The sequence below is a fragment of the Salvelinus alpinus genome, chromosome 38 (genome assembly GCF_045679555.1).
Source record: "Salvelinus alpinus chromosome 38, SLU_Salpinus.1, whole genome shotgun sequence".
Lineage (NCBI taxonomy): Eukaryota > Metazoa > Chordata > Actinopteri > Salmoniformes > Salmonidae > Salvelinus > Salvelinus alpinus.
The window spans coordinates 2,837,690-2,852,415 of NC_092123.1; the positions used below are offsets into that span (position 1 = coordinate 2,837,690).

The 14,726-nt window shown below is 41.6% G+C and overlaps 1 long non-coding RNA gene across 1 annotated transcript; it reads right to left on the bottom strand.

Annotated features, from left to right (window-relative positions):
- Positions 1-4,091: 4,091 nt before the first annotated feature.
- On the bottom strand, positions 4,092-8,379 carry LOC139566420 (uncharacterized). The gene is made up of 3 exons (XR_011673100.1): positions 7,341-8,379; positions 6,022-6,166; positions 4,092-5,856 (listed from the first exon to the last, which is right to left on the bottom strand). It is a non-coding gene; the product is annotated as an uncharacterized lncRNA (long non-coding RNA).
- Positions 8,380-14,726: the final 6,347 nt, after the last annotated feature.

Consider the following 14,726-nt stretch of genomic DNA (forward strand, 5'->3'; position numbering starts at 1 on the left):
TCAATGTACATGCAAAAACACATTTGAAAAAATTCTAAAAATCACCCTGAAATAGAGCATGCTGGAAAATATGATATATGGTTCTACGTAGAATCCCTCTTGCCTTCAAAAGATCCCTTATTACCTTTCCGAAGAATCCTTGCCTTCCAAAGATCCCTTATTGCCTTTCCGAAGAATCCTTCTTGCCTTCCAAAGAACCATCAAAGAACCCTTTCTTCCAAAAACAGTTCTTAGGATGTTATAATTCTAGGTAGAACTCTGCCTTACAGAGAAATGTTGTCTTCCAAAAGGGGTTCTTCAGATCAAAACCGTTCTTGGTAGAACCCTATCCCTCTGCAAAGAACCGTTTTGGAACCCTTTTTTCTAAAAGTGTAGTTTCGATTTAAATCAAGGCTGTACTTTTGAAAAAACAAAGTCCCTGCTCTGCGAGATCTTTGTAATCTTTTTTTAAATTGTTTAAATATACTTTAATGTTAAATGTTGTTTTTACACAATGTACATTTCCTGTAGGGCAAATTATTTGACATCAAACACAGATATTATGGAATATCTTCACAGCAAGATGCACTGTGTATGCAGTATACAGTAGATAATTCACATTTCTTTAAGAAACCTTGTGCCACCTCAACCTACAACGTGTGCAATTAAAATATTTCTGTTATGTTGCAGTGCACCAAAAGTGTAGTCATACATTTCTCTCATTAAAATGTAACAATTAATGTATTTTTGTGGGGAAAGTGTCAAGTACAAACACTAAAACCTTACCTCACACAAAGAATTCACATAAAATGACTACTCTGAATGTAAATGAGGTGCTTTTTTCTCTACCAGTTTTGAAAGCATCATTATATGGTTGATGGTAAGCGTAGGAAGCTAGCTACAGTGTAATTAGCTGTGCAAAGCAGACTGAGATTTCAGGTTGCTGAGCAATGGAGTTTCTGCTTGGTCTTTGTCTACTGTACTTTGCTACATGTTATCTCTTTATGAGGTCTGTGAGATTTGAGGTTCAGCCGCTGCTCTTTTTTCTTGCCTTGTTTTTGAAACAAAACATGAAATATTAAGTTGATTTGAAAAGCTACAACCAGTCCCATCCTTATTGCGTGTATGTACATTAAATTACAATTTGGCCCAGAGAGTCTACATAGCAACAATATGTTGCAGGTCCAAGGTCTTCTCATTACAATACAAACCTTGGATGGGTTTATAGATACAGTGCATAATGTTAGCTCATTCAGGTTTCATTGAAACCGTTATATATGTATGTATTGTTATGGTAATCTTATGAGTACCGGTAGATCATTAGTGGAGCTCTGTTAAATCAATATGTGGTCATTTTGTTGATATCAAAGAGAAACTTACTCCTGTGCTCTTCATTTGCATTGCAAATATTGGTGTGTGTGCGTGCCTGCGTGCGTGTGTGTTTGTGTATGTGTGAACTTGGAGGGTTACTCTGGTCACCACTGCACACCTAGAATCACCTGGCCAGAGCAAGACTCAATAGGATACAACTAACATACCTCTCCCCGCACAACAATTCAAATATGCAACGTGATAATTCTCTTTAAGTAGCCTTAAATGTGCAATAGATTCAAATTGTGAGGAAATTGCCCAAAGCTCTAGAAGAGGTGGATAGAAAGAATACATTATGCAAATAACACAAAGGACTGGAGCACTTGAAAGCCTAATTCCACTATAATCAGCATACTGTGTCGTTTAATATGTTTTCACCTCTTATTAAAAGTGACTGTTCTTCTGCACTGTCAGCCGGCTGGATCTGACATTGGACTGAGACAGCGGAGAGACCATCACGCTAACGCACTTCTGCCTCCACAGCTTTTAGATGATGGTTCCATATTCCACCCCCCCCCCCACAAGTAATTATGCGCCGGAGAGTCCAGAAATAAGGTTTAATTACACAGTAATCGCCTCTGATGGACACTAGGAAGTGGTGAGCACTGCCAGACTGCAATCCATCAATGACAAACCTCTGTCCACTTTTAATTCCTCCTCATTTGCATCATAACCTCCGCACCAAGTTGCACAACCGCTGTTAAATGCTAATGGGACCTGTCTCTCCACTCAAAATGAATGCTTAAGCCCCATTTCACTCCCTCGCTCTTTTATCCCACTCTATCCTTTCTCTTTTTTTCTCTCTCACTGTCCATCGCTTCTCCCTTTCTCTCCCTCCCTGCTCATCCTCCTCCCTCCCTCTCTCAGCCAGCGTTAACGGGTGAAGAGAACCCACAGCGTGGTCAGTGATGCGCTAATTGGGAGCAGTTTTATCTCTCCAGCACTAATAGTGGCCCTGCACCGACAACCCTCAGCATGGGTGGTGGAGGGTGTGAGAGGAGGATGGAGAGGAGAGGAGAGGAGAGGAAAGGAGGAGAGTAGTGGGCATGTCCTGCATAGGAAATGTAGACCACAGCACAGATCTAAGTATGATTGGCCCCTCCAGTCATAGTTAATGCGAGTCTGGAGGGACCCCGTACACATTTTCCAGCTTCATTAATTGAAAATTGTGTTTTTTTCCTTTTTTGGGGGGGATGTGAATAAAATAAAACACCTTGGCCATTTATTAAGCATTTTGTCTGTTTTATTACCGCCACTCATTGACGATGAAGTGGGGGACGATCTAATAATCGGTGCCGTCTTGAAGAGTCGCTACAATCCAAGCCTTGATTGTTTCACCACTCTAACAGAGAAGTAAATACCCACAATGTGTTGCTGTGTTGATGCAGACACTGTGTGGAAAATAATAATTTGAAGTCTCATCACAACACACATCATGGAAATAAATCTGATATTAAATATTCCACACTGGCTCTTGATAGCGCACACAAACACCTTCTTTTTTCATCATTAGCGCATCTTGTTCATTGCTTTTTACCGTAATTGGAATCAACACGTATTGTTCTAATTCGTGACCTCCTACTTGTTTCCCTCAGATGCACAAAAACAATATATTAATGTTGAGAGGGACTGATAGCAAAGAACACAAGGTACTATTTTTTTAAATTAGCATTTGTTTTATTAGCGTCGTGTTTCTTTTAGCAAAGTGTTGTTGAAAGTGGCCCTTAGTGGTTCAAAGTTCCTATTTTAATCAATTTCAGTGTTTTAGAATAAGAATGTTGCGTTCTTAAGAAAATACATTCTACTACTTACTCTTTCATCTGTGTGTCTGTTTTCAAACAGGTCATATTTTTGTGGAAATGATTTGGGGTGTAGGTTTTTAGAACAAAACGTAAGACACATTCTTAAGTATAATCTTGAAGAGTGCACAGACTTTGTTTCCTCAACAATGTCTGTTTTCCTAGAGCTGGTCTCTTCCCAACACTGTCACTCCTCAGGCAGCTAGTCAGCCTTGATGCCTCCCTGCCTGCCTCTCAGAAGACATGACATTAATTTGTGCCCTTTAAAAACACATGTGCTTGGAGGTTTCAGAGAGACATCGCAAAACAATATATATCTTAGAATGTTTTTAAAGGGATAGTTCACCCAAATTACAATTAGCAATTTTTTGTCATTTGAGTGAACAATCCCTTTAAGGTTGTCAGGACTGGATATTTTTTGCTGATGCTTAATATGTAACTCTGGTTTATTAGTCCTTTCCCTATGCAAATTATACATTATTAATAATGTATTATTTTTATGATAATACATCAATAATACATAATGCATGACATTGACATTGAGATATTGATAACACGTTGCATTTTGTCATGCAAATTGTATGTCTGGAACTTATGGAGTAAGCCTAATTGACACTTACTTCAGGTTGTCGATAAATACATGGACAGTTCAGTCTAAGAGATAACCGCCATTTGTTATACTCAAGCCAATACACCATTCACTTATTCAGTTTCATTCATGATGCCTTATCATATCCGATAGAGACAAGATCAAATGTTCTCTCTTCACTAAAGCATTGTTATTCATAGATGTACAGTATCTTCATTGACTATCATCACAAGTCATCAGAGATGTAGCCTATCCGTATCCCTGCCCATACATTTTAGATTAGAGTTGATAGAGCTAATAGAAAATATGGCGGGTTTAACGTCCCTTATCAGTGCGGCGCTCCATCTATTACTGAGCCCCAAACGTCCGCTAATGACTCAAACAAGCGGAGATCCGTTTCATCCAGTCCCCCTCAATGACAGGGAGTCAGATGCTGATGTCTTCATTTCATCTCCCTTCTCCCACCTTTAGTGCTTAAAAGGAACACTCTGTTGAGTCGGTCGTCACAGGAGAGTAGAGCTTTATTAAAACAATGGTTATAGAGTAGAGCTTTATTAAAAACAATGGCTATAGAGTAGAGCTTTATTAAAAACAATGGCTATAGAGTAGAGCTTTATTAAAACAATGGTTATAGAGTAGAGCTTTATTAAAAACAATGGCTATAGAGTAGAGCTTTATTAAAACAATGGTTATAGAGTAGAGCTTTATTAAAACAATGGTTATAGAGTAGAGCTTTATTAAAACAATGGCTATAGAGTAGAGCTTTATTAAAACAATGGTTATAAAGTAGAGCTTTATTAAAAACAATGGTTATAGAGTAGAGCTTTATTAAAACAATGGTTATAGAGTAGAGCTTTGTTAAAACAATGGTTATAGAGTAGAGCTTTATTAAAACAATGGTTATAGAGTAGAGCTTTGTTAAAAACAATGGCTAGAGTAAAGCTTTATTAAAACAATGGTTATAGAGTAGAGCTTTGTTAAAAACAATGGTTATAGAGTAGAGCTTTATTAAAACAATGGGTACAGAGTAGAGCTTTCATCGTTATTTTAGAGCTCTTGCTGCTTTGTGTTGTCAGATTCCACTGTGCTTTAACGCTCTCAGACACACAGGCAGAGGCTGTCATGTTAGACTCAGCCGTGACAGATGGACAGGCAGACAGATATGCAGCAGAGGCCTACTGAGGGGCATCAGCGTGCGTTCACATAGTGTGATAGCAACGCTAGATAGCCTGACAAAAGACAGACTGTGAAGTTCTGAAGGGATTTTTGGTGGTTTTCTCCTCGAATCTATCGTCTGGTGTGTGTGTGTGTGTTTGTTTGTCAGACTGACTGCTTGACTGCTTTTTGTTCAGATCATTTCACAATAGTCTTTCCATCGTTTGTTCCTTTCTGTAGACAGTGGAGTAAAATAGTTGAGAGAAAGACAAAAAAAACTATCACATGGAATTGAAGCAAGGGACATTCCTTATCCTTCCCCGTCAACCTGGTCTCAGAGCATTTCATATTATTTTGTATGTACAGTTGAAGTCAGAAGTTTACATACACTTAGGTTGGAGTCATTAAAACTCGTTTTTCAACCACTCCACAGATTTCTTGTTAACAAACTATAGTTTTGGCAAGTTGGTTTGGACATCTACTTTGTACATGCCACAAGTAAATTTTCCAACAATTGTTTACAGACAGATTATTTCACTTATAATTCACTGTATCACAATTCCAGTGGGTCAGAAGTTCACAGTCAACACTAAGTTGACTGTGCCTTTAAACAGCTTGGAAAAATCCCAAAAATTATGTCATGGCTTTAGAAGCTTCTGATATTCTAATTGACATCTTTTGAGTCAATTGGAGGTGTACCTGTGGATGTATTTCAAGGCCTACCTTCAAACTCAGTGCCTCTTTGCTTGACATCATAGGAAAATCAAAAGAAATCAGCAAAGACCTCAGAAAAAAAATTGTAGACCTCCACAAGTCTGGTTCATCCTTGGGAGCAATTTCCAAATGCCTGAAGGTACCACGTTCATCTGTACAAACAATAGTACGCAAGTATAAACACCATGGGACCACGCAGTCGTCATACCGCTCAGGAAGGAGACGCGTTCAGTGCAGGACAGGATTTGACTGGGAAGACAAAAAACAATAACACAACACACTACACAGTTAGACAAAATACATAAGAATGAGTTAGTCCAAGCAAGGAGTAAAATCATTGATGTGTAATAATGTGATTGTGTATGTGATTGACTCTACATACAGTAATGAGAGAAAATTGATAGGGGTACTCACAGTGCTTGGAGGGGAAACATTCAATGTGCCAGTGGATGAGCGGCCACATGAGAAGGGTCTTCAGTTATTGTCAGGAGAAAGTTAACTATGGTAGTCAAGTGGAGTAGTCATCACCTCTTAAATCAGGGAACAGGAGGGGACTTAGCTGTAAATACAAACATCAGATACGTTCCATTACAGCTGCGCCATCGTAGGTTTGGACAACGACTTGCTCTATGAAGTCTCAAAATTAATCAAGTCAAACACAGACTGCGCATCTCGCCCACTTGACACATCAAAGTATCCAAAGAAACGTTCCTGAATAAAGCCCTGATCGTCCACATACCTGATGATAACTGACAACTGCAAGCAGACTGGTCCCAGAGCGATGGGGCAATTTTTACCCACTGAGACCTGGAGTTTTTCCTTATATAACTAGGAAAACTCTATGACAGTGTATGACAGTGATTAATCAGTTGTAAAAAGGTTTTATAAGGGCTATGATGTGACCAGTTTGTCCTAATCAGGTCACATGGTTTTAATAACCTCCTGGCCCTGGGGGGATGAAAACCCTGTCAAACTGCACCTACCTTATATTGGTTCATATACATTATATTTAGACTAGATTAGGAGTGGGATTTCCTCTACCCAGACACATAGACAACAACTGATAGACAATATAACTCACAGGGCTGAGCTTGCTTTATGCATGTTTGCATCATGCAGGCCTATGCAACTGTAGGCCTTATAAAAAATGTACTCAAATCTGTCATCACTATTATGTTGATTAATTAATTCCAGTTAATCGTTTTGGATGTAAAAAAATATAGGCAGCCAAGCCAGCCAAATTTTGAATAGAAACTAAATTTGATCACATACACATTTTCTCCTGACACACAAATGGACTATAAATACATAACGTTACCAATTAGTTTACCCTGACCAGATGGACAGGGTGCATAGGCTGTATGCATCTGCTCTTATTAGTAGTCTACAGTTGATCAGACTGAAGTTGATCAGACAGTCTCGTTTTCATCCCAGATTTCTAATGTTTGAGTGTAGCCTAGGCTGCTGCAACATTTATGTAATTACTTTTTGCTTGTGTCTGTCCGGAGTGATTATGTGTTATCATTTTTGCTAAATAAATACCGGAAGAAAGTGGAAAGTCTACTTGAGTGTACCAGAAAAAATCCGCTGTGTCAACCGCTCTCTTTAATCTAACTTTTAATGGATGATGCGATGGAAACTATCAAATCGTTCTGAATTGTTTTCGACAAAGCAGAAAAGACAGTAGAAAGTTCCAGATGTTCAGCAAGTAAAGCATCGTAATGTGTAATTACCTCTGCAAGCTCCTTGTAGTTGCCCTTGTTGGTGGAACTTTCCCTCTCGTCGTGTCCTCTAAAAGTAAATTATTGCATGCCCAAAAACGCAGTTGTGTTGATAAGCAGCTTGATAACATCCCTGTTTCTTCTTACTTTCTCGTTGTGTTGCGCAGTTTGAATACGCAGACCTTCATCATAATCGATGCAGCTTTTTCCCTGAAGCTTGAATCTGATGTGGGCATGTATATGCTCCCTGCTTTTGTTTTGCCATTTAGCTGAACGATCAATGTTCTTCAGGTCACTGTACCCACCTTTCGACCAAGGCTCCGACTTTCCAAAAGCAGGCAAGGTCAGCAATAAAGGCGGCGTGATGAAAGTTCCCTGTTAACCAGATATACTTTTGATACCAGTTGGTATTGAACGCCCTCAACTTTTCATCCTTCTTCATGAAACTGATCTCAGGCAGAGGTCAACCCCTGCATTTAATTCGCAACTTTTCCCTGTACCCCAGAAAATGAAAGGGGTTCTTCAACAAAAAGTCCACAACATTTTCGGCAGCATTGGCCATTCTACCATTCTGGCAGAGAAAACTACAAACTCGCGCTGGTAGCTAGCTAGCTACTGAAGTTAGCAAGGCAAATTTAAATAAATTGTACTAACTGGACACAATAATAAAGTTCTAAAACCAATAAAACAATTCATAATATACCTCCTCCATCTCCTGTAATTTGAAAAAACTAATTTGAATGGAATAATATCCCCAAAATGCTAAACTATCATTCTTCACTCTTAATCCAACAATGTCACCAAACTTCTCAACACATAGAATCCCCATAATGCTCTGTGGCACAATCCCAATTCAACACACTATGTTCGTTCTCTGATCCTAGTTCTCTGATTGGATGGACAACATGTCAGTTTATACTGCAAAAGCTTTGATTGGTTGGAGGACGTCCTCCGGAAGTGGTCATAATTACCATGTGTGTCTATGGAAGGGTGTGAGGCCTACGAGCCTCCTAGGTTTTGTATTGAAGTCAATGTAGCCAGAGGAGGACAGACGCTAGCTGACCTCCGGCTACACCATGGCGCTACCCCAGACAGTGCTTTTGAAGTTACTGTAGACCTTCATTGCAAAACAATGTATTTCAATCAATTATTTGGTGACATGAATATATTTAGTTTAGTTTTGTCTAAAAAGGATAACTTTTTAAATGTTTCACAATAATAATAAAAAAGACATTTCACTGAGGAGGATGGTCCTCCCCTTCCTCCTCTGAGGAGCCTCCATTGGTTCATAGAGGTTAGACGGTGTGGCTACTCTCTCGGCTACAGAATCACACCATGTATGACTACCAATGGTTACATCCAATTAGTAGTTTGTCTGGTTGTTTTATTTTAGTTAAGACAACTTACAATCCACACCATCACCACCCACTTATCTTACATTTTCCACACGAGTTCACCCGTGTTAGTCCAGTGGGTAGTGGGTGGACGGAGGACCGCAATGGACGAAGAAGGGGGAGAGGGAATGTCAATGTCAACCAATCAGGTGTGGATGGAATGACTTCATTACAACCAGTAGGATTCCAGACCAGACCCTGGAATTGTGTGTGGATGGGAATGGGGGGTCAGTAGGGAGTGAGGGAGGGATGGAGGGATAGACAGAACAGGAATGAGATGGGAATCCCTGTTTAATCCTCTGTGTGATGGAGAGATCCAAATTGATGTCAGCCTGCCTGTCTACCTGTCTGTCTCTGTAGTTTGATAGCCTTCCAGCTACATTTACCAAGACCCAGCCCAAAATGTACAAACCTAGTATAGAAGATGGAAACAGACTGAGTAGTGCTGTTTCAATAGGACAAAAGTAGAAGTACAATAGAGGTCTGTGTTCAAAGACAAACACACGCAGCCGTCTCTCTCAACGCCCTCCAAGGACAGTGACGAACAGCAGAGGAGAGGCAGACAGAGGCCGGCCAGTGTCAACAGACCAAGGTCATTTCAGATTGAGAAGTTTGTCAAAATGTGATGACATCAGCAGCAGTCCGTAAAGCGTTATTGCACCTCGCTGCAGGTGCCACCGTGAAACAGTCTGAAATTACAAAAACGCACAAGCTGCCAGAGCACTGCCAAGAATGATTGCCCCTGGAGTTTTTTCTTTCCTCTCTCTCGCTCTCGCTCTCTCTCTATTCCCCCTACCTTCTCCCTCTCTCCCCCACCCCAGCACCCCCACTCCTCTCTCTATCTCCTCTCTCTTACACACGTGGATAACTGCCAGATGTGAAATGGAGGGAAGGAGGGAGAAATAGGAGGGGGGATACAGATCTAGATTTAATGATATTAAACATGTTTCTTGATGCTCAATAAGAAGCCTATTATGATTGATACAAGGCCGCTGACACTTTATCTACGCAGTAACAGAATCATCTGTCACCCAACTGTATTGAATCATTAATATCCGCTCACTCGCTGTGTTTTTTTCCCTACTGTTAACAGTGACTAATCATCTGTCTAGTTGCCGATGTCTCCGGGTGCTTGATCGGATAGTGTTTGTGAAAACCGACGCAGCCAATCCAACAGCACTCCTGGGAAGATTGAGAGGGGCCCCATTATGTTCGCTAGCTGCCTGTAGCGATATTTCCGGCTCTTCTTCTCTCTACATAATACAATGCCAGTAAATAAGTCACGGAGTGTCCAGCTCCGTTTATCGTTCGACGCCGCGCCGCTTCCACTCTTTTCTTTTGAGTGCTTCTGGTGAGTTGTTCTCCACGGGATGAAATGCTGTTTTATATGTTGGGTGCCTGTCAAGACACTCCAGCGGCAGATCAAGAGAGGCAGACTAAGAGAGGCTGGTGTACAGTAGACTCTTCTAGGCTGAGCTCCATTCTCTATAAGGATACTGTCGCGGATCCCTCCGGAACTTTCACCACGCACACCTGTCCCATATTCCAACTGATTAGTGTTTGTATATATGTGCCCTTTGATTTCCATGGTCTTGTCGATTATTGTTACCATGTCCGTTGGTGTGTGTGAGTAGCTGTGCTGTGTGCTTTGGCTTTCGTGCCATTGTGGATTGCACAGATGATTATGGGTTTCGTCCCGTGTGTTAATCATTGTGCGCTAGTGTTATTTATTCGAGGTATTCCTCGCTCTTTTGTTTGGGTTTCAACCCTGTGTTTTTGTAACGTGTTTGGTCTTCGTCCCCGTGCCTTTACACGGCACGCCGTAATTTAGGTAAAATGTAAAAATATTCTGTTACGCATTTCTGTGCCTGTCTCCCGAATCATTGTTACCAACGTGACAGAATAGTTGACCATTGAGGGAGACAGCGGGAATGACCCGTCCGACGACGCTGCGACTGGTCCGTCCGGCACCGCCGCTACTTCAGCAGCTGCATCTGGGTCGTCCGACGTCGCCACAACGGGTCTGTCCAACGATGCAACTTCAGCAGCTACAACTGGCCCGTCCGACGCCGCCACAACGGGTCTGTCCAACGACGCAACTTCAGCAGCTACAACTGGCCCATCCAACGCCACAACGGGTCTGTCCAACGACGCAACTTCAGCAGCTACAACTGGCCCGTCCGACGCCGCCACAACGGGTCTGTCCAACGACGCAACTTCAGCAGCTACAACTGGCCCATCCAACGCCACAACGGGTCTGTCCAACGACGCAACTTCAGCAGCTACAACTGGCCCATCCAACGCCACAACGGGTCTGTCCAACGACGCAACTTCAGCAGCTACAACTGGCCCATCCAACGCCACAACGGGTCTGTCCAACGACGCAACTTCAGCAGCTACAACTGGCCCATCCGACGCCACAACGGGTCTGTCCAACGACGCAACTTCAGCAGCTACAACTGGCCCATCCGACGCCACAACGGGTCTGTCCGACGACGCAACTTCAGCAGCTACAACTGGCCCATCCGATGTCGCCACAACGGGTCTGTCTGACGACGTAACTTCAGCAGCTACAACTGGCCCATCCGACGTCGCCACAACGGGTCTGTCCGACGACGTAACTTCAGCAGTTACAACTGGCCCATCCGACGTCGCCACAACGGGTCTGTCCGACGACGTAACTTCAGCAGCTACAACTGGCCCATCCGACGTCGCCACAACGGGTCTGTCCGACGACGTAACTTCAGCAGCTACAACTGGCCCATCCGACGCCGCCACAACCGGGCTGTCCGACGCCACTGCTACTGGTCTGTCCGATGCCGCTGCAACTTTAGCAGCGGCAACCGGCCTGTCTAACGATGACGCAACTTCGGCAGCTGCATCGGGTCCTGATCGAGCCGCACTGCGTTCCTGTGATCGTCCTCGAGGCCGGTGTCTTTGCGCTGCAGCACGTCGGATGGTACTGTCACGGATCCCTCCGGAACTTTCACCACGCACACCTGTCCCCTATTCCAACTGATTAGTATTTGTATATATGTGCCCTTTGGTTTCCATTGGGGGGTCGATTATTGTCACAATGTCCGTTGCTGCGTGTGAGTACCTGTGCTGTGTGTTTTGGGCTTTCGTGCCCTTGTGGATTGCGCAGATGATTCGTCCCGTGTGTTAATCATTGTGCATGTGTGTATTTATTCGAGGTACTCCTTGCTTTTTTGTTTTGGTTTCAACCCTATGTTTTGTGTACGTGTGTGTTTGGTCTCCGCCCCCGTGCCCTTACACGGCACGCCGTCATTCGGGGTATAATTTTTTAGAACTATTACGCATTCCTGCGCCTGTCTCCCGTATCTCTTCATACCAACGTTGACAGATACAGTATCATAGTACTTCACATGATTTGTTTGAACATTGAATTGGCAAAAAAATATGTGTAGCGGCCGAGGGAAAAACCTTCACATCGTCAGATTTGGACTTTTAGATTTTTGTTAACTGAGATATCTTTATCAGAACCCGAGTTCTGAGATTTTAAAGTTGACTGCAGCCAAAAAGTTAAAACTGACGAAACAGCATTCAAAGATGTTTCTAATTCCGCTGAGGCATGAGAGAAAAACACCAACACTCAGCTTGTTTCAAAAGAGATTGTCACTATATTTATTATTTCGAAAGTAGCAACTGCTGGTATTGTTTGCATGAAATAATCATTACTAGAACACATTATTATACTGTACAATAATAGATACATATATTTGAATTTTAGTCTGATTATGAATCATCAACAACAAATCCTTCAAAAGAAAAACGTTACAGAAAGATCTGTTTGATTTGACTATCTACAACACTGGATGGCATGAAAGATAACAAAAATTATGATAATCATTTAAATTCAGCTGTCAGGAACGAGAACGAGCTTCCAACGTCTCCATGGCCAGGAGGGACAATCTCATTTGCTGCGAGATGAGATTAAATTAGTTTGTCATAAAGGGAAAGTAAAAACAGTACAATACTCACAACACTACAAGACAATCATCCAAAATATAAATACATATAACTGTAGAGAAGTAATTCAAAATAGTACAGTACTAGTGTGCAAAAGCCAATAAAGTGACAGTGTAGTGTCGTGTGCTGACTGCGACCTGGTGTTGTTGAAGGCCGGATGGCGGTGGGCGAGAAGGATTTAATTCATATTGATAATAATGATTCATATTGAGAGTCATGATTATTATCTCTCTCTCTCTCTCTCTGACAAGCATACACAAATAGATCTCTAAGACACACAAACTACTAGGTCATCTTTCTTACCTTAGCTGAGTGCTCCATGGTGACGACCACGTTGGATCCAGCGCTGGCCGCCAGATCCATGAGCCTCCCTTCACCATCTTACCCAGAGGAGAAAAAAGGTGTTTCAGTACTTTATCAGTCTTATTTATTTGGGTCCACATTAAAGTAAATTGTCATGGAGACCCAATTTTTCTTTTAAATACACACACGTACTGTACACACACACAAAGAAGTGTCTCTCTTCCTCTTCAAACTGCTCTCTTATCTCTGTCTCCCTCTCCCAATTCATTAACATGAACTTATTAGCTACCTAACGTGTTTTGTGGGATACAGGGATGAAAAATACTATGGCTGGTGAAATAGTCGGTGAAACATTTAGGCTAATGTTAGCTATAGCAGCTTGTCTTCAAACTTGTCTTCAATAGTACTGTCACTCCAACAACACTGGCTATAGCTTACCTTGAACAATACAAAGAAGATGCAGGTAGTGAAATCCTTAAGAGAAGGGGTTGAAACCGGTTCAGGGAACAGTTTCCCGAAAACCAGAAAATTATGTTTTTTTTAAGGAACAGAAACAGAACATGGAGCGAAAGTGATCCATACTGTTCCGGAACAGAAGCGTTATTTTAAAAGCATGAGAACCGGTTAATAACATTATTTTACATTCCAGGCACAACAAGACGCAATAAAGCGCCTATGCAAAGCCCTCACTCTGCCACTCAGAAACATATTCCAGTGTCTGCCTACAAGCTGAAAATCTTTGCATGTCGCCTGTCTGTGTTTCGGCTACCTACTACCTGCTATTTATATTTTTGACTACTTTTACTTTTACTTCACTACATTCCGTAAGAAAATATTGTACTTTTTACTCCATACATTTTCCTTGACACCCAAAAGTAAAGTTACATTTTGAATGCTTAGCAGGACAGGAAAATAGTCAAATTCCCACACTTATCAACCGAACATCCCTTGTCATCCATACTGCCTCTGATCTGGCGGACTCACTAAACACACATGCTTCATTTATAAATTCTGTCTGAATGTTGGAGTGTGCCCGTGGCTTTCCATAAATAAATAAAAAACAATAAAATCGGGCCATCTGGTTTGCTTAATATAATGAATTTGAAATTATTTATACTTTTACTTTTGATACTTAAGCATATTTTAAACCAAATACTTTTATACTTTTACTCAAGTAGAATTTTACTGGGTGACTTTTACTTTTGTCATTTTTTATTAAGGTATCTTTACTTTTACTCAAATATGATAGTTGGGAACTTTTTCCACCACTGCCCCCCCCCCCCCCCCCAAAGCATAGGCTACTGTACTGACGTTACAATCGCGATTCAGAAAATAGAGAGAGATTTTTTATTAGCTAGAGAAGAAATGGATAAACTTTTCCAGTGCTAGTTAAGGATACTTTAGGCCTAGTTATCATGGTCTCATGTCGGATTTATTAACTACAAAAATGTAAGACGTGTTTTCAATTCTGGTGCCGCTCTGCACACACAAGCTTGTTAGCTAGTTAGCTCAAGATTGTTGGCTAGCTAGCTCAAAGGACATTCAAAGTTCCTCCATAGAAGCTTCTCCTCCTAGGTATAATTCTGTGGACCTAATTCACCTAATGCATGTCATAACAAGATCTCCAGCACTTCAAGCTTCCTCCACATCTTGCGCCATAGGTTACACTTGTCTGTCCATCACGCATGTAAACAACTAGCTTGCCTGCTCT